The sequence below is a fragment of the Oryctolagus cuniculus genome, chromosome 15, assembly GCF_964237555.1.
Source record: "Oryctolagus cuniculus chromosome 15, mOryCun1.1, whole genome shotgun sequence".
Taxonomy (NCBI): Eukaryota; Metazoa; Chordata; class Mammalia; order Lagomorpha; family Leporidae; genus Oryctolagus; species Oryctolagus cuniculus.
In genome coordinates, this window is record NC_091446.1 from 56,477,533 (window position 1) to 56,497,101 (window position 19,569).

The 19,569-nt window shown below is 38.4% G+C and overlaps 1 long non-coding RNA gene across 1 annotated transcript in view; it reads left to right on the forward strand.

The window, feature by feature from the left end:
• Positions 1–18,777, forward strand: part of LOC138845368 (uncharacterized) — a 328,457-nt gene extending 309,680 nt beyond the window's left edge. The window contains exon 6 of the long non-coding RNA XR_011382415.1: positions 13,752–18,777. This is a non-coding gene — a long non-coding RNA (uncharacterized lncRNA). The remainder of the gene's footprint in view (positions 1–13,751) is intronic.
• Positions 18,778–19,569: the final 792 nt, after the last annotated feature.

Genomic DNA, 19,569 nt, shown 5'->3' on the forward strand with positions numbered 1-19,569 from the left:
TGATCTTGTGTATATAAAGAGAATCGAAAATGAATCTTGATGTGAATGGAAGGGGAGAGGGAGCGGGAAAGGGGAGGGTTGCGGGTGGGAGGGAAGTTATCGGGGGGGGGGAGCCATTGTAATCCATAAGCTGTACTTTGGAAATTTATATTCATTAAATAAATGTTAAAAAGCAATGACAGATAACTAATACACTACTCTAAAAAATGGAGTCTTTATCAAAGAAGCATATATGTCTATCTGTAGTATAATCTTTGTATACAAGATTTTCCTACTTTTTGAGATGTAGCTTAATCTAGGTGCTTACAGAGAATTAGGTTAAAGAATATGAATTTTCTAAACCTCTGATTGATATCACCAGTAACAAAAATGTTTCACATTACCCTTGCCAAACTTTGGAGATCTATTTTTTTTCTTAATAGTTAAGTCAATCTGCATGCCTTTAATTATAGGTAAAGTTAAATAGGGGTTTTAAAAGTTTGTTGGTTATTTATATTTGATAACTCTCATTTATCATTTAACTATTTATTTCTTTATACATATTTTCTCTACTTCTATTTTTTTTTTTTTTTTTGACAGAGTGGACAGTGAGAGAGGGAGACAGAGAGAAAGGTCTTCTTTTGCCATTGGTTCACCCTCCAATGGCGGGTGCGCTGCAGCCGGCGCACCACGCTGATCCAATGGCAGGAGCCAGGTGCTTCTCCTGGTCTCCCATGGGGTGCAGGGCCCAAGCACTTGGGCCATCCTCCACTGCACTCCCTGGCCACAGCAGAGAGCTGGCCTGGAAGAGGGGCAACTGGGACAGAATCCGACGCCCCGACTGGGACTAGAACCCGGTGTGCCGGCGCCGCAAGGCGGAGGATTAGCCTATTGAGCTGTGGCGCCGGCCCCCCTACTTCTATTTTTACAAAAATTTCATTGGCCTGAAAACTACATTGCTGTTTTCTTTTGAAATAGACTACCTACAAAAAGCGCTTCCTTCAAAACAAGGACATCAAAGGGCAACTGTAAGAAAATAAAATCTTCTATACAAAGAGCAGACAGATCTAAGTTTAATTCCCCCCAAACAAACAAACAAACAACTGGAGGATTAAGCAGAATATGTATAATTGAAGCATGTTAAAAGGTATAAAGTACAAATTGAGCAAATAGCTTCAGGGGACATGTATTTATTCATGACCATTAGTGTTCCAAACCATAAATCTATTTAATTAGATTTAATTACAATACTACTCAAGACAGCCCAGAGATGATAAAATCTGAGAGGGGCATTTTATATGTTGCTGGAGGGATTGTCTCTCTACGCAAATAACTGACATGCCTCTGCTCAAAAGGACTAATTGAATGAATTGTTTATATTATATGGTTAATGAGAGATGTGAGAAAATAAGAACAGTCGGAATGTTTCACATTTCAAAGCTCTTAACCCGTGTTTTCTACTGAAACCTCTGGCTCACCAAGGAAATTAGAATGAAATCACATTGCATCCAGGGAAACGAAGCAGTCAAGATGTTCATTTTTCTGAAAGATTTAGCAAAGTGAACTACTGTCTTCCTTGTTGGTATTCCCATATTTATCTGCTCCTTGGCTCATGATGTATCTCTTTATGGCCTCTCCCCCTACAGAGCTGTGAGCTCATGGAAGGCTCTGGTTCACCACCTCCATGCTATGTCTGTAATAGTCCTTGCCACATGAGAGGTATTCAGTGAAAGTGTAGAATGTGGAAATAAATGGGGGCGAGGAGAAAAACGTCCTTAATGAGAGCTTTCATCATTTCCAACTTTGAAAGTCAGGTCACACATTTAACCATGTGCTTTCAAACAAGAATCTTGCCTTGATCATTTCAGGATACATCTCTTGTATTATAGCCCTACACAATTCCTTCACTCTGTCACAGCCAGTGGGCCATGATACATGAGAGGAGAGCGTTGGGATCTAGGTGCTAATGATACCCAGAACATCAGATCCAGGTACACAAAGTGGTCTTAAGACACTCATATCTCCAGTCGCCACTTCATGCTTCCATTGTGAGGGATGAACAGAGGGCTTTGTCTGTGTCTGCTAATGTGGTGTGACATTTTAAAAACATTGATTAATTTGTCTCTCTACAAACTGCATTCTCCAAATGATTGTCCTGGGCATGATATGAACTAGTTCCCCTTAAAATTTTTTTGACAATTCCAGTCTGCTGCATCATTTTCACACCTGGTTGTTCCCTCCAATGACATACTCTCCCCATCAAGCCTCCCATCCGTGAATAGCTGCTCATTCTTGTGTTCATTCACAGTACACACAGTAACTGACAGCCTCCTACTCCAGCCCTGTAGTAACCCAGTATGATATCAGACTGTCATTTCTAAGCCCACCAAGAGGCATTGCACACCCACAAGAAAACGGCAATAATCAAATGGTTTTCAAACTTTTGCACATCATAGTACACATGCTGATATGTTCCTGAGAGAGATGGGGATGTTTCTGCCGGCTCCCCTGGCCATGCCAAACGACCCCTGAGTTCTAGGAAGAAGGCGAACCTCTGTAACTATGAAATGGGTGGGTGCAAATCACAGATACAACTCTAGGTTGAAATTCTATCTTCGGGTTCCATTTGTCTAGCTTCCAGGTAAACTTAGTAAAAATTCAGTGATACCTCACTTTGGAATAAAATGAAGCGACAATGGTGACTTTTATCACTTTGCCTTCCTCCACACTAAGGTTGATGCTTAGGAAGTTCAAACTGCAGGAGGTTTAAATGCTGCTAGAATAGTGACATGGGTGGCAAAAAATGTTTTTAAATAAAACAATTAATTCTCTCAAAATTAAAAAGACATCCCTCTCCCTTTTCTTAGGCTGTTTTCTTTGGAAAAATCTATAAATGTATGTGTAGATTTTTTTAAAAGGCCATTTCCAGTTATATAGCCCAAGAACATTTTTCCTGAGGGCACTGAAGCCAATTGTAATTGTTATTCAGAAATAAAACTTGTCTTTCTATACCAACTTTGTGAAGAGGTTTTCTGGTCTGAAAGAAAATTTTGGTTTAAATTATATTTGCCCAACAGAGAGAAGTCTTGTATTAATTCATCTTGGTCTTGGTACTAGCTGTTCTTTCAATTCAGGTAATACTTTCTTTCCATATGACACTTAAGCATGTTCCGGACCATGGACATGACATCATTCCCACCCCTGGTGGGACTGATCAACCAGGCTATTTTTTGTCATGTCCTAACCATCATCCTGTGGAAGTTCCAGAGTGCTTCTCTCTTAGCAACATTCACATGAGTCAAAGAGCCACAGATACCATTCAAGACATATGTGGGGACTTTAAAAAGTTTATGCTAAATGGAATTCAAATATATTTATTTTGCTGCAAAAATTCTGAAACCCATGCATTTTTTTTGTAATATGAATTTTCCATGATCTTTTAAAAGATGCCTTGTAGTAAGTCTATCATTGGAAGATATATCAAAGTCTGAAAAGTAGGATACTGCCATAGTATTTCTGTTCTTTGATGCACCATGATAGCTTGGAGAACTTTCTGTGAGGCTTACTTTTTTTTTAGGACATGAACTGGCTCAGGCTCTGGAGAGAAAGGACAGGTTGCAGAGCTCATACAGCATCTAACATCCTTTTTCAATTTCCTCTCTTCCCCAGCACTAGGTCTTTTATGGTTTCCTTTTAGATTTATCTACTTGAAGGGTAGCATGCTAGAGAGAGGGAGTCCCAGATGGAGATCTTCCATCCACTGATTCACCCTGCAAATGGCCACAAGAGCCAGGACTGGGCCAAGCCAATGCCAGAAGCCAGAAACTCCATCCTGCTCTTCAGACGTGGGTGGTAGGCGCACAAGTAGTTGGGCTATCATCTGCTGCCTCCTCAGGTGCACTCTCAGGGTGCTCAATCAGAAGCTGGAGCTGAGCAGCTGGGACTGGAACCAGCATTCTGCTATGGGATGACATCGTGGCAAGTGGCAGCTTAACCTGCTGTGTCACAATGCCAGACCCTGAGTCTTTTGTCTTTTATAGGAAGAAAGGAATAGAAGGGAAAAACTCTCTTGCCAAAGCACAGCTTCTTTGAATTATTTTTCTGTCATACTGCAGTAGTACCTTTTGAACCTCCAAGATAAATCCTTTGACATATTTATCCTCTATTTGCATGATGCCTAGACAATGGGCAAGGTCATTAGAGTAAGTATAATTGAGGCATGCAGGTGAAGAAAAATATCACAACTCAACACATCATCCACAAAATACAAAATTGAGGGCAAAGTCTAAATCTTTCTTTGTAAACTAAATAATGGTTGTTGGAGTTGCTTTCTTCCTTATAGCACTTGCATAATGGTACTTTCTTTATGGCTAAATCCTCAGGTATCTTTTTACTTTGCACAAAGAAAGAGCCAGTTCAATGGGTTTCCCCTCTTTGGATTTTATCAAACAGCTCACCCCAGAAGAAGCAGGGCACTAAAGAGTCATGGAACACCTAAAAAATCAACTGCAGGCTGGCGCCGTGGCTCAATAGGCTAATCCTCTGCCTTGTGGCGCTGGCACACCGGGTTCTAGTCCCTGTCGGGGCACCGGATTCTGTCCCGGTTGCCCCTCTTCCAGGCCAGCTCTCTGCTATGGCCAGGGAGTACAGTGGAGGATGGCCCAAGTGCTTGGGCCTTGCACCCCATGGGAGACCAGGAGAAGCACCTGGTTCCTGCCTTCGGATCAGTGCAGTGCGCCGGCCACGGCGGCCATTGAGGGTGAACCAACGGCGAAAAGGAAGACCTTTTCTCTCTGTCTCTCTCTCTCACTATCCGCTCTGCCTGTCAAAAAAAAAAAAAAAAAAAAAAAAAAAAAATCAACTGCAGACCCATCGTGAGGACTAAAGAATCCAATCAGTAAGATAAAGAGATCTCTTGGCCTCTGGACTAGATGATATGATGAAAAAGTTGCAAACTAATACAAATCAATACATGGTCATCACTGATTTAAAAAATTATATATTCAGAGTTCCTCTAACCCCCTAACAAAATGCATTTCAAACTGTTTATGGAAGGAGGTGAGATATGCCAAGGAATATGAATACAAGGGACCATTTTATTCCAGCAGTTACGCAACTCTCAATCACCGAACTTGACCCCAGCTCTCATGGTGTATGGCAGCATGTCCTCCTATGTGGAGAGTATAGCACTTCCCTAGGCACTGTACTCATCTGTACCTGGAGCTGTCTTTGCTTGCCCTACAATTGGTTGCCCGGGCTTGCTTGCTTGCTTGCTCTCTGTCTCTCTCCCTCTAATGGATAATATGGTATTATGCTATATAATATTATATAACGCATATTATTTAGCCATAATGAAAGAATGGAATCTTGTCATTTGCAGCAACATGGTTAGAACTGGAGAACATCATGTTAAGTGGAATAAGCCACTCTGCATATTCTTATACTGTTGTACTATGAAAACTGTGGTCATTAGACACTATGAAGGATTGGAGGAGATGTGATAAGGAGAGGTTAAAAAATGAATGCCACCATATAGTTAGAAAGGAAGAGTTAGTTCTAGGGAGCAGCACAATAGAGTAGTACAGCAGAACAAATACAGTGAATAATTATATATTCCAATACAGAAAAATGTGAAGGTGTCCAGTACGTAGAAGTGATAAATCAGAAGATGGAAATGCTAATTGCCTTGATTTGATTATTACAACTATATATACACAAAATGTTCTATAGATGTCTATATGAATATAACACAAATAAGTACAGGTATTATGAATTAATAAAAACAAAATGTCAAGACACTGTTCATGCAAGCCAAAAAGAGGAAATTAGGCATCTGATAGAATGAACGAGCATGCAAAGATGAATCAGATTTGTATGGCAAAGTTGGAGAGCAGACTTCCTACTGCATTTGGCTTAGTTCAGAGAGAAGTACTCTGAAACTGCAGTATTTGGATTTTTTCAAAATAATTAAGACTAATTTTCATCTTGTATTTCATTAGATGCTTATCTATTAATAGGTGGGGACTATTTCTTGGAATCAGGGATGAGGCAAGTACTAGCTGATATTTGTTTTCTTGTGTTTTTCACTTACCAAGTATCTATTGAGAATCCCATGTTTATAACAACTGAAGCTAAAATGAGATCTTTGGGAAAAGAATCCTAATACTGGATCTACAAAAGACACACATGTATTTTATAGTCATAAAATAGATGTAAATAAAGAAGAAAAATGTAAAACCCCATGGGCTCACTTGTTAAATTGTTGCCTACTCCAACTAACTTTTTTCTGTTTTGAAACTATTTAAATACACACAATGCAAAGGATAATGTAACAAATGGCTATGTGGGTGCAATGGGGCTTTGTGCCAATACACACTTCTGAGTGTTCTTTCCTTTTCTGATTCCAGGTGAGGACAGGCCATAAGAGAACTCACATGAATTTGGGACAGTGCAAGGAAAGCAGCAGCAAGACCATTCTTTTCTTTTCTTTATTGTACATTGAAAAAAATAAGGACAGGTGTTTGGGATAGTAGTTAGGATGCTCCTTTGAACACCTGTATCTACTACTGGAGTGCCTGAGTTCCAAACCTGGCTCCATTCTCATTCCAGCTTTCTACTAACGTGTGCCCTGGAAGGAAATAGGCGATGACTCCAGTTTCTGGGTCCTTGACACCTAAGAAGGAGACCCAGGTTGAATTCCTGACTCCTCTTTGGCACTGTTCTAGCTCACAACAGTGAGCAAAGAATCTGATTAGACATGCCACAAGACATAAATAGCAGGTACACGCTAAAAGTGAGTATACGATGAGTGTCCTCCTTTGTGTAGACATCATTTTGCAGTGGCTGGGTCCTTTGTGTCTCACATTCTTGTCAAGTCTCCTGCAGTTTCTCCAAGCTCTAGGATATGTGCATGAGGAGCTATCAGTAAAGAATGTTGGTTCCTGGCCGGAGCCGCAGCTCACTAGGCTAATCCTCCACCTAGTGGCGCCGGCACACAGGGTTCTAGTCCCGGTCGGAGCACCGGATTCTTTCCCGGTTGCCCCTCTTCCAGGCCAGCTCTCTGATGTGGCCAGGGAGTGCAGTGGAGGATGGCCCAAGTGCTTGGGCCCTGCACCCCATGGGAGACCAGGAGAAGCACCTGGCTCCTGCCTTTGGATCAGCTTGGTGCGCTGGCCTCAGTGCGCCAACCGTGGTGGCCATTGGAGGGTGACCCAACGGCAAAAGGAAGACCTCTCTCTCTCTCTCTCTCTCACTGTCTACTCACTCTGCCTGTCAAAAAAAAAAAAAAAAAAAAAAAAAGAATGCTGGTTCCTTCCACCTACCCGCTGCATCTTTGAAGTCAGTGACAGACAGACAGGGGTTCTACTTTGCTTATGTGGACTATTTTTCTTTGACAACACCCCTCTCCTCACCTTCATGTCCACCTTTTCATACCAGTTTTTATCCCTAAAGAACTGCAGTGTCTTCAGCATCATTGCTAAGCCAAGAACAACATCCTAGAACTTTTCACCAACTTCTCATTGCCTTAAGTTTCATCCTCGTAACACATTCCTTATTTCTGGTTCTCTATTGAACTATCACTGAACAGTCAAAATTATTAAAAATAATGTATCTGACATATGTGCCTCACATTTTTGTAAAGTAAAAAAGGATTATAAATATAGTTAAGTACTGTGTATTCTTTTTCCCAGGCTTATTCCCTCCCCTCCTTCCCTACCAACAACTGTCATGATTTTGATGTCTATTTTCCATGCCAGTATGCTTTTACTATTTATAGACAACATAAATGTCTTGGGTTGTTTTAAAATTTTACATAAATAGTGATATGCCAAACATTACTTCACAAGTTAGTTTTAAAAGTCACTGGGGTGGTGCTGTCGCACAGTTAATCTTCTGTCTGCAGTGCCAGCATCCCATTTGGGTGCTGGTTCTAGTCCTGGTTCCTCCTCTTCCAGTCCAGCTCTCTGCTGTGGCCTGGGAGGGCAGTGGAAGACGGCCCAAGTGCTTGGGCCCTGCTCCCATATGGAAGACACAGAGGTGGCTCCTGGCTCCAGATTGGTTCAGCTCCTGCTGTTGTGGCCAGTTGGGGAATGAACCAGTGGATATAAGACCTTTTCTCTCTGTCTCTTCCCATCACTGTCTATAACTCTACCTTTTAAATAAATAACAATATTTTTTAAAAGTCATTGTTTAACACATTTGAGATGATTTTAGTTCTTGTATGTAACTGCTTTATAATATTGTGTTGTATGAATATACCACACATTGTATTTTTTATTTTTTACTAGTAACATACTGTAGCACTTTTACCTCTTTTTTCTATTAAATTTAACTTACTTGCAGGAAACTGCATAAAACTGGTGTTCAGTGCAATGAAGTTTCCTTATAGACAATATGTGGAATAACACAGGAACATTTTCAGCACTCAGTGGGCTCACCTCTCAGTACACTCTCCTGAGTATGGGTGACCTTTATGTGCTTTTAATTTTCATATACATAGAGTCATACCATGCATGGTGTTTTGCATCTGACTTTTCTTCAACATTATGTTACCATATAAGAGTCATTTATGTTGTATAGAGCTACTCATATCATACAGCATACATGATCAGAGCAGTGTAGTATGAGTTGTAGGAATATAAGATTTTATACCCATTCCACTGTTGATGAACATTAGTTGCTTTGGAGCCATTATGAATAATGCCAATATGAGCATGCTAGTATTAGACTGATAAATCTTTAAAAATGGAGTTTGAGAGGTCAAAAATAGTTACATACCTCAACTTTAAGATGGTTAATCCAATACCATGTCTGGTGGTAAACATAAAAGCACTCATTTCCCATTAGAATCCTAGCAACCATGAAGGTTTACCACTCAGCTCTTCCTTCAAGGAAAAACTTGCAATTTAGTTGTAAGGTCTGCCATTAACTGCCAAGCTCCCACTGGTGACAGCTTCAGGACCCACCTCACCTCTTCATGTGAGGCCACACTCTCTGGGCGGTCTACCAGATGAACAGGACAGAGCTGCTAGAGCCAGAGCATTTTTTAAAAGCCGCTTCCTCTCAAGAGCAATCTGTACTCTGAATTCTTTCAGACCATCAAGTAAACATCACGGTATGAAGCTTTCCCCTGTTCGATCCCGAATCTCTTCCTTTTGTCATTTACAGATATTACCCTCCAATAATCTTCTCGTAACCCTAACTCAGCTGGCACAGTGGGTAGCAGAGTCCAAGAATGTAGGAAGTACCATGGGGTTTTAAAACTGATTGCTCACTGTCTGACTGGCAATGATTTGAGAGCATGTGGACACAGACAACCCTGTGGCACAAGACAGTGGACCAACTACCTGTGCTTAGTCATTGGTGACTTTGGTAAACATGGACAGTGTAGGAGGATCATTCTGTCTTGTGCTCAGGCATTTGAGAAGTAAGGAATACCAACTGTATACAAGGAATGTGGAAAAGGCTGATAATCACTAGTTGTATAGATGCCCTACAGGCAATTAATGAAAGCTGAGAACCATTAATATCTAATTGAAAACTATGAAAGCTAGAATACCCATTACGTAGATTATAGAGGCCCTTATCTCCTATCATGGAAGAGCAGAAAAAGCTGAAGACCATACTGGGAATTTAGTATTTAGAGTTGACAAACTTGCAAAAATAGTTGAATGGTGAGGCAAGCATGTTTTATCAAATCCTGGTCACAGAACTTGAGACTCTGATAACGGGATGAGGGTATTGGGTAGATACCCCCTGACTTAGCTCTCCAACTCCTCTGAACTCTCAGAGCCCTGAGAGGTTGCCTCTACCCTCTATATTAAAAACCTAATTGCTCTGCATCTTAGACAACATTTAATAATGAAATCAGATTTAAATTTTTTTTTGGCAATGTAACAATGCTATCTCACTGTAAAGTCAATGTGTCTTTTCTTTTTAACATTACCTTTTAAGCCAGGAATCACATCTTCTTGTTTCTCATATCGAAATGTAGGGTTCTTTAAATGTGCTGGCTAATAATTGTTGGTAGGCTAGACCTTAAAAATATCAGCTTCCAGAGTGTGGCTTGTCTCTTCATTTTTAATGGTCTTACTTGAGCAGAGAAATTTTAACTGTAACTGAATTTATTAATCTTATCATTTTTGATTTATAGGTTAATTATTTAATAAATATCTCCCTAATCCAAGACCATAAGAAGTTTCTCACATATTTTCTTCTAAAGATTTCAAATATTGCTTCTTATGCTCATGTCTTTAATCTGCTTAACATTTGATTTTCTGTGTGCTGCAGGAGGCAATACCATTAAACTTTTTTACATATAGAAGCTCATTTTTTATATAATTATTCTTCCCTTTAACCTACAACTCAACCTCTTTAATATATCTAATTTTTATATGTGTGTGGGTCTATTTCAGTTTTTTTATTCAGCTCCATTAGTTATTTGTGAATTCAGACTTTACTCCATCATCTTAATTATTACAAATTTGTCACCTGAAGAATCAAGTCCTCTTATTCTTGTTGAAAATTGTCTTGGTTTTTCTTAGGCTATTTTTTCTTCCCTAAGAATTTCAAGTTCAATTTGTCTGCTTCCATTTTTAAAAACCCATGTTTTCTTCCTTTCCTTCTTTTTTAATCACATTCTCCTATATACATTAATTTTCCATCTCTGTGGACCCACATTTCTGATTGTGCATTTTGTGCTCCCCCCCTCAATTTACTTAGTAGCCTCATGATGTCTATAGAGCATTTTTCCCTCTATAAGTCAAGCTGCTTGGGTGATTGGGAAAATGGTGAAATGACAAGTGCTAAAATTACTGAATGAACTAGCAGAAAGTAGTTTGTCAAACTAAAGGTGTTGTGAGGATTTTCACCCTTTAGACACCCAGAAACTTAAGTGAGACAGATGCCATTCATTACCCTATCACGAGTGTAAGTTCCTTAATAGAACCTCACTCCTGGTGTCCCAAACCTGTAATACTGTACAATAAAGAACCCATGGGTGGCTAGTCTGTTTCTCTAAGTTGGGCAGTCCATGCTCTTTGAAGACTGGACATACTTATCTTCCTGAGAAACCTTAAGCTTGCCTCAGATTCTGCCAGAAAAATAAAGCTCCTCCTAGAATGTTGGTTCTATGACCACCTTTCCCTTATACTCATAAAGAGACAAAACCAAATAAATGGATTCTCTCCCTTTCTGAGAGTTCATAGATTTCCATGCAGCATACAATTGGATTATTACAGTGGCTGAGTCATGTCAGCAAGGAATTGAGAGGACAAGAGAAGTCAATGACATTGGTTTCACAGCCAAAAATCAATCAGTGTGATAAACCACCATTCATTAACAGAATGAAAAAAAAAATTACATGATCATCTATTGAGATGCAGGAAAAAAAAATCTGACCAAGTTTAACATTCATTTAGGATAAGAACTCTCAGTAAAGCAGGTATATATGTGAATTTCTTCAACATAATACAGTCTATATGAACAACTCACAGCTAACATCGTAAGTACTTGGGAAAAACTTAAAGCTTTTTCTCTAAGGCGCAGAACAAGGCAAAGATGCCCACTCTCTCCACTTATAATGCACCGGAAATACTAGCAAGCGTAATCAGGCAAGAGAGTAAAATAGGCATCCAAATCAAAATGAATATGTGTAATAATCTGTTTGCAGAACATATGATCCTATTTGTAGAAACCCCTAAATGTTTCAGACACACACACATCTTAGATCTAACAAATGAATTCAGTAAAACTGCAGGATACACAATCAATATAAAAAAAAAAATCTGTAGTGTTTTTTTTTATGCCAAAACCAATCTATTGGAAAAGCAGACCAAGAAAACAAATTCATTTATGACAGCTCAAAAAGAATAAAATGTACAAGTAAATTTAACCAAGGAGATTCAAGATAACTCATATACACTTCCTTTAGATCTAGTGGCTGCAAAATTGAAGATACAGAAAATGGAAAGATTTTCTTGAACTGGAATAACTAATAGTTAAAATATCCATACTACCCAAGGCAATGCACAGATTTAATATGATCCCTATCAAAAATCTAATTGTAATTTCATGAAAATAGAAAAAAAATCTAACATTCATATGCAACCCCAGAAAGATCCTAAATTGGAAAAGTAATGTTGAGAAAGAAGAATCAAACCGGGAGCCTCACACTTCCTGATTTCAAATTGTACTACAATGCTATAATAATGAAAGGGTTTTATAATACCTAATAAGGGGTTAATATCCAAAAGCTGTCAAGGATCCACACAACTCAATAGCAAGAATGAAAATTAATCAATTACATGCAAATCAAAACCACAATGAAATATCACTTCATACCTGTCAGAATGACTATTACCACAAAGTAAGATAACAAGTACTTGATGAGGATGTGAAGAAAAAAGAAATATTGTTGGTGGGAACTTAAGTTAGTTCAACCACATGGAAAACAGCATGAAGATTTCTCAGAAAGTTAAAATAGAACTACCACACAATCCAGTAATCTGCTTCTGGGTATATACAAAAAGGAAATGAAAGAAAAACCCTACAGATATCTTTTATATTGCTTAAAATGCAGAGCGAGGCAGAGTGGGAGGGAGGGAGGGAGGAAGAGAGAGAAAGACACCAGTCTAATCTGCTAATTCACTCCCCCAGTGTCCAGGACATGCAGGGCTAGGTGATGTGGAAGACAGGAACCAGGAACTCAATCCAGATTTCCACTGTGAGTGGAGGAATCCAAACACTTGAGCCATCATCTACTGCTCCCCAGTGTGTGCATTAGCAAGAAACTAGAATTGGAACCAGAGCTAGTACTTGAACCCAGGCACTCTGACATGGGAACCATGTGTTCCAGGCTCAGTCTTAACAGCCATCCCAAATGCCCACTCTAGTAGCTGGAGGAGGTATCTGTGCTCCCATGTTACACCAGCATTATTCCCAATAGTCAAGATGTGGGAACAACCTAAGTTTCAGGCAATGGATGATTGGATACTCATATACACACACATTCCATTTTGGGAGTGAAATGATAAGCAATTATTAGCAAGTGAAAACGTAAAAATGGTAACAGTATTTTGTAAAAATCTATTGCATGTAGCCACTATCCTAGTTATAAAAAGTAAGCCAAAATTTTTCCACATTATTTTTTAAGAATGAAGTCATATTTATACTATTCATCTATGATTAAAGATCCATTCTGGGCACTGAGACTTACTAGAGCATTTAAAAATTATCCATCTCCTACTGGATAAGTTCTGAAAAGATCAGAAGCTGTTCCTTCCACTCTGGTGTTCCCAGGCTCTTAGCAGAGCATGGAGCTCAGACAAGAAATGGCACAAAGTAGAAAAGATGGCACAGAGATTATGTAGAGCTTGCAGAATAAAAGTGGCGACTGGACCACTTACCTGGAGCCAAGAATCATAATTAGCCCTTATTGTATGGTATGAAATATAATAGTCTCTATATTACAATAAAGAAAAATGTAGCAGTAGTGAGTATAAAAGTAAAATTAAAACATAAATTTGCTTTCTCTCCTAAATAATAACAAATAGTTTTAAGGAAAATAATCCAAATTTCAATATTATTTATCAATATTAACCTACCTGGTTTAAAAGTGAAGTGTTCAGTAAATGTGACAACTATTCTGTCTAAATCAGGAGTAGGCATTAAAAGTTACCTAAACACTTGTGTAATGTCCATACGTATTTCTTCATTACATGAGTAAGACCATAGAAAGTGTTAATGTAATTTTTCTCTTTTGCCTTTTCTAGACCATTGGAGATATATTCATCTGCTTGAGGGAAAATTGGATTCTACTGCAGAAGAAATGCAAAGTCAAAGAATAAGATAATGTTCAGCCTTGGGCATGTAAAATTACTGTCTACAAGAAGAATTTTCTAAATTTCTTTATCCTTCCACCAACCATTCCAATTTATCATAATGGCAAGTAAGCATGGATGACTCAGATCATTAAGTGCTCTCATAATGTAGAGAATATTCCCCTTCCAGTGATCCATGCTTGAAAAAGGAGATGATGTAGGGTAAGCAAAAGAAAGTCCCACAGTTTTCCTGGCACTAGAGTACAGAAGAGGAAGAAAGAGTAAGAAACGATTACTTCAATTTTCCCTCTTGAAGCCTCTGCCTAGCGAGAAAGAGGCATATGAGGGACCTAAGAGAGAGGCAGAGGCAGCACTTTCTGTTTGTGGCTGGCTACTGCTGCCCCACAGAATCTTACAGTTTATAGCTTTTTGTGCACTAGCAGTCAGCTCGGGGCACCACTGTTGGTTTCTGGGCAGCACAGACTAGGCTCGGAAAGGTCGGACAGACTGGTGATGGCATCTCCATAGAAATGGCTCCCTAGAGAAGAGAGGAGAGCACGTTACCTGGAGAGGGTTGACTAAAAGCCTCGAGAGGAATCTACAGGGCTGTGGGAGGTAGGAGGTCAGATCATCCAGAAAACACCTACTCTCCCTATGTGTCCAGATGTCCCCAAGATATCCAGAAGGAAGACAGATCCCAGAGAAATCTGGGATATGGAATTTGCTTTGCTCCTTGAAGCTTTGCATACTACTTAAAGGGGCTATTTAAATTATCCAATAAAACCAAGTGTAAAACAATTGGACCATTTGCTTCTTTTCCTCTAAAATTCAGAGCAATGGAACTTGTAAGGAAGGTCTGTGTTTCTATGGCAAACATTTCAAGTGAGCTCATTACGCACTGAAACATTCAGGCTGCACTGAGCTGCTTTGTGGCCAAATTGCCATGAAGTGGACATGCTTATGACAAGAGAGGTTGGAAAGAAGTACTAAAAGGAAATAAAGAGGAATACATACGTTTTAATTTCATTTTACTCATAATAGATGTGAGGATATGGTAAGAGTGTCATGGAAAATGCACATTGTCTTCTAATCCCATTTACGTGAGCTTTTTGAAGTACCCTGTATCCCTAAGTGTTCTGTAATGTATAGGCATGTCTGCAGCAATTTCCTCACGTTTACTACTACATCTCTGTCCTCGTCAACACTAGCAGCAAGAACAAATCAGCGAGCAGTTCAGTCTCAAATAATATAATTATGTATTACCCTGAATAATTCCGCTGAAGGCTGTTGTTGGTTAGATAAGGAGAAAGACTCAAGAACCTCATAAAAAGGTGGGTTTTTAAAGCTAATAATTCATGGACTTGCTAAACTTCAGACAAAATTATTACCCAAGAAAAATCTTGAAATGTAGCAAGAAAATGCTTCTCCAGCCACAAATCTGTATTTCAAATGACTTAATTGAAAGAATAGGCAAGAGTGTAGTATAAAATTTATCATAATAATAATTCTCATGTTCTAGAAAAGGGACTCGACAGGAAAAAGAACATATGAGAGAGAATACAAATAATTATTACCTCTGATGTAAAGCAGACTAGTTTATGAGTTTTCTTCCCTGAGAGTTTACTGCTCATACAAATGTTGCAATCAGAGTCCTTTTCATATTATATATTGTTATAAAGTTAGCACCGAGAAAGACTACATTAAACTTATTACAACCAAGGAAACCTCCTGGCTATACAAAATGTATTAACTCTTAGGCAAGAGTAGAATACTGGAGAACATCTCTAGTGTATTAGTGATTGTCAAAGACACAAGTGTGCTAGAAAGGAAATACAATTCTAAAAATAGTAAATCTAACCGACGTACATTCCTCATGGAGAAGGTATATACTAATTCACTTCCTTGCACATGTTTCCTCGCCAGACTCCTCTGATACCTTGGGGCATTCTGGATTGTATGACCCCTCTCACTATCAAATCTACCAGTTGGATCCTTATTTATTTGCCTTTGTTTCTGTTCATCTGCTTGGATAAAATATCCTTTTGAAAATGAGAAAAGTAATGTTTCTGCTAAATGCTCAGTCCAAACCTGGAACCACGCACCTATATCTGGAGACCTATTCTAAAATTTAAAAAGAAGTTTTATTTTTTCACTTTCTGGATGATCACTGACAAACCGTAGATGTTGGGGACAATGTGAAGACAGGTGATTTCAACTGTATTTAAGGACCTACTTTTTAATAATCACAGCTGTCCAAAAACAGGGCAGCATCTGGAGTGTGCCTTCTGTTCCTGGAAAACCATATGGATGATTCAATCATCATCAGATTGGAATTTGTGAACAGGGATCCAAATCAGAATTACCTACAGAGTTTTCATTCAAATCATGTAACTAAGATTTGGTGGTTCCATTTCTGTAAGTCTGGAGGCTTTCCAGATGTTTCTGGTGAACATCCCTGGTGGATACCTATAGACAAAGTGATCTGAAATTTCTTCTGACAATGAGATCTTTTTTTTTGTTTGATTGTTCTTGTTTTAATTGGGAGTAGAAATCCAAGAGTTTATACAGCATTCAAAATAATAAAGATTTGAAATGAAGACTCAAAAGTTTGCCAGGATATTTAAGTAAACTACACCTAAAGAGAAAGCAACTGTATGTGCAGAAGAGTAACTTATTTCTAGTCAATATGCTTGCTCCTTCTTTGTCCTCCAAACAATTGATTATTCCCTAATTTTTCAGTGATCAGAGATAGTTTAAGTGGACAGAAAAGTGAATAACAAAGCAGACAGCTCTTCGGTATAGAAATTTCTGGGGCTACTACAAATATGGATAGCTGTGTCATAGTAAATTGTATTATCCCCTATGGAGGTGAAATAATTGGTCTCAGTACAATTTGCTGTGTTCATCATATTCCTTCTGAAAATAGCTTTATTTCCTATAAATGTTAAATAATGTTCTAAGTATGAAGTATATCATATAGTTTGAAAAATGCCCTGGGAAAATAGGTGAGAAAGCTTACACAGGGTTACAATCTTTCAAAAATTGGGATTGAGTATATTAGCATAACATATTTTGTCTTATAGACCCATAAATGTTACAAAATTACAATCCTTCTTTGCAAGTGTTAGAAGTAAAAAAATTTCTCATGACATTGTTCAGAAGATCATAAAACAAAATAAATTCTAACTACATAGACTAATGAAGCTATAAATAAATTGCAGAAATACCTTATTTTTTACCAGATCAAAAGAGAAACTGGTTTAGAATCCTGGTACCATTTTGCAGATTCTCAGAGCTACATAACAATCTTAAGAATGACCAAAGTTCAAACATTAATATTGGAGATAGAAAACAAATCTTGGGAAATATCTCAGACAAACAAAGAAAAAAAAAAGAAACATTAGGAAAACTGAAAATAGTGTTCAAGATTTATGGGATACTATCAAATAACCAAACATATGTGTCCTAAGAGTTCCTGAATGTGTGGAAAGAGGGACTATATTAGAAGGCCTATTCAGCAGAATAGTAGCAGAAAACTTCCCTAATTTGGAGAAAGGGACATCCAAGTACAGGAAGCACCTAGAAGTCCTAATAGATAAAATCAGAAAAGATCTTCACCATGACACACTAGAAACTTTCAACAAAACAAAGAAAAGATTCTAAAATGTGTATGAGAGAAAAGCCCGATTACTTTTAGAGGATCTCCAATTAGACTCACAGCCGACTTCTCATCAGAAACTCTATAGGCTAGAAGAGAAAGCGCGGTATATTCCAAGTCTTAGGAGAAAAAAAACTGTCAACCCAGAATACTGTACCCTGCGAGGCTCTCATTTATGAGTGAAGGTGAAATAAAGACCTTCCATTACAAACAGGAATTGAAAGAATTTGTCACCACTCATCCAGCCTTACAAATGATGCATAAGGATGTGCTACACATAGAAACACAGAAGGATGGTCATAATTATGAAAGAATTGGAAGGCAGAAATCTCCTAGTCAAAGTACAGATGGAATCCAAAGCAAATAATGGGAATATTTAGGTAAAATTAGCAGGGCTTAAATATTCTAATTAAAAGATGCAGACTGACTGAATGGGTTTAAAAACAAGACCCATCTGTTTGTTGCCTATAAGAAACACACCTCATCAACAAAGATACATGCAGACTTAAAGTAAAGAATGGACTAAGATATCCCAGGTTAATGGAAAGCAAAAACAAGCCGGTGTATCCATCCTAATATCAGAAAAAATAGACTTTAACATAAAAACTGTTAACAGAGACAATGAAGGACATGATGTAATGATTAAAGGATCGATTCAAAAGGAAGATTTAAGTATAATAAATTTATATGCACCCAATGCCAGGGTGCCTGGCTTTCTAAAACAAATGTTAATTGATTTAAAGGGAGACGTAACTCCAATACAATAGTAATAGGGTACATCAACACCCCAGTTTCATCAATTGACAGCTCAACTCAACAGCATAACCAAAGAAACAACAGAGCTAATTGACACTATGGATCAAATGGATATATATGGAACATTTCATTCCAGTGAAAGAACACACATTCTTTTCATTAGAACATGGGATTTTCTCTAGGATAGACCATATGCCAGGCAATAAAGCAAGTCTCAGCAAATTCAATACAGTTGAAATCATACCATATATCTTTTCTGACTACAATGGAATGAAGCTGAAAATGAAGAACTTAAAGAATCTCTAGGCTGACGCCACAGCTCACAAGGCTAATCCTCTGCCTGTGGCACCAGCACCCCAGGTTCTAGCCCCGGTTGGGGTGCCGGATTCTGTCCCGGTTGCCCCTCTTCCAGTCCAGCTCTCTGCTGTGGCCCGGGAAGGCAGTGGAGGATGGCCCAAGTGCTTGGACCCCTGCACCTGCATGGAAGACCAGGAGGAAGCACCTGGCTCCTGGCTTCGGATTGGTGCAGCAGGTGGGCTGTAGCGCACTGGCTATAGCAGCCATTTCGGGGATGAACCAACGGTAAAGGAAGACCTTTCTCTCTGTCTCTCTAACTCTGCCTGTCAAAAAAAAAAAAAAAAAAAAAAAGAAAAGAAAAAAAGAATCTCTAGAAAATATGTGAAGGTATGGACTGAACAAAATTTTCCTGAATGAGTCATAGAACTAATCAAAAGGGAAACCAAGAAGTTCTTGGAAATGAATGAAGATGACAATACAACATATCAAAACTTGGCAGATATAGCCAAAGCAGTGTTAAGAGAGAAAAATATAACAATTGGTGCCTACATCAAAAAATTGGAAAGGCATCAAGTGAATGAGTTATCAATGTATCTCAGGGACTTAGAGAAACAATAAATCAAACCCCAAATTAATAGAAGGAAAGAAATAATTAAGATTAGAGAACAAAATTGAAACAAAAAACACGAAATATCAGTGAAATGAACAGCTGGTTTTTTTTGAAAAGTAAAATAAATTGTTACAACATTGGCCCAACTAACAAAAAAAAAAAGAGGGAGAAGACCCAAATCAACAGAATCAGAGATTAAAAAAGGAGATGTAACAATAGATACCACAGAAATAAAAAGAATCATCAATAATTGGTACAAAAAGCTGTATGCCAACAAATTGGGAAATCTAGTATAAATGTATAGATTCCTGGACACTCACAAGCTACCAAAATTGAGTCATAAAGATACAGAAAACCAAGCAGACCAATGACCAAGACAGAAATTGAATCAGTAATAAAGACACTCCCAACAAAGATCATCCCAGAAATTATGTCATTGCTGAATTCTT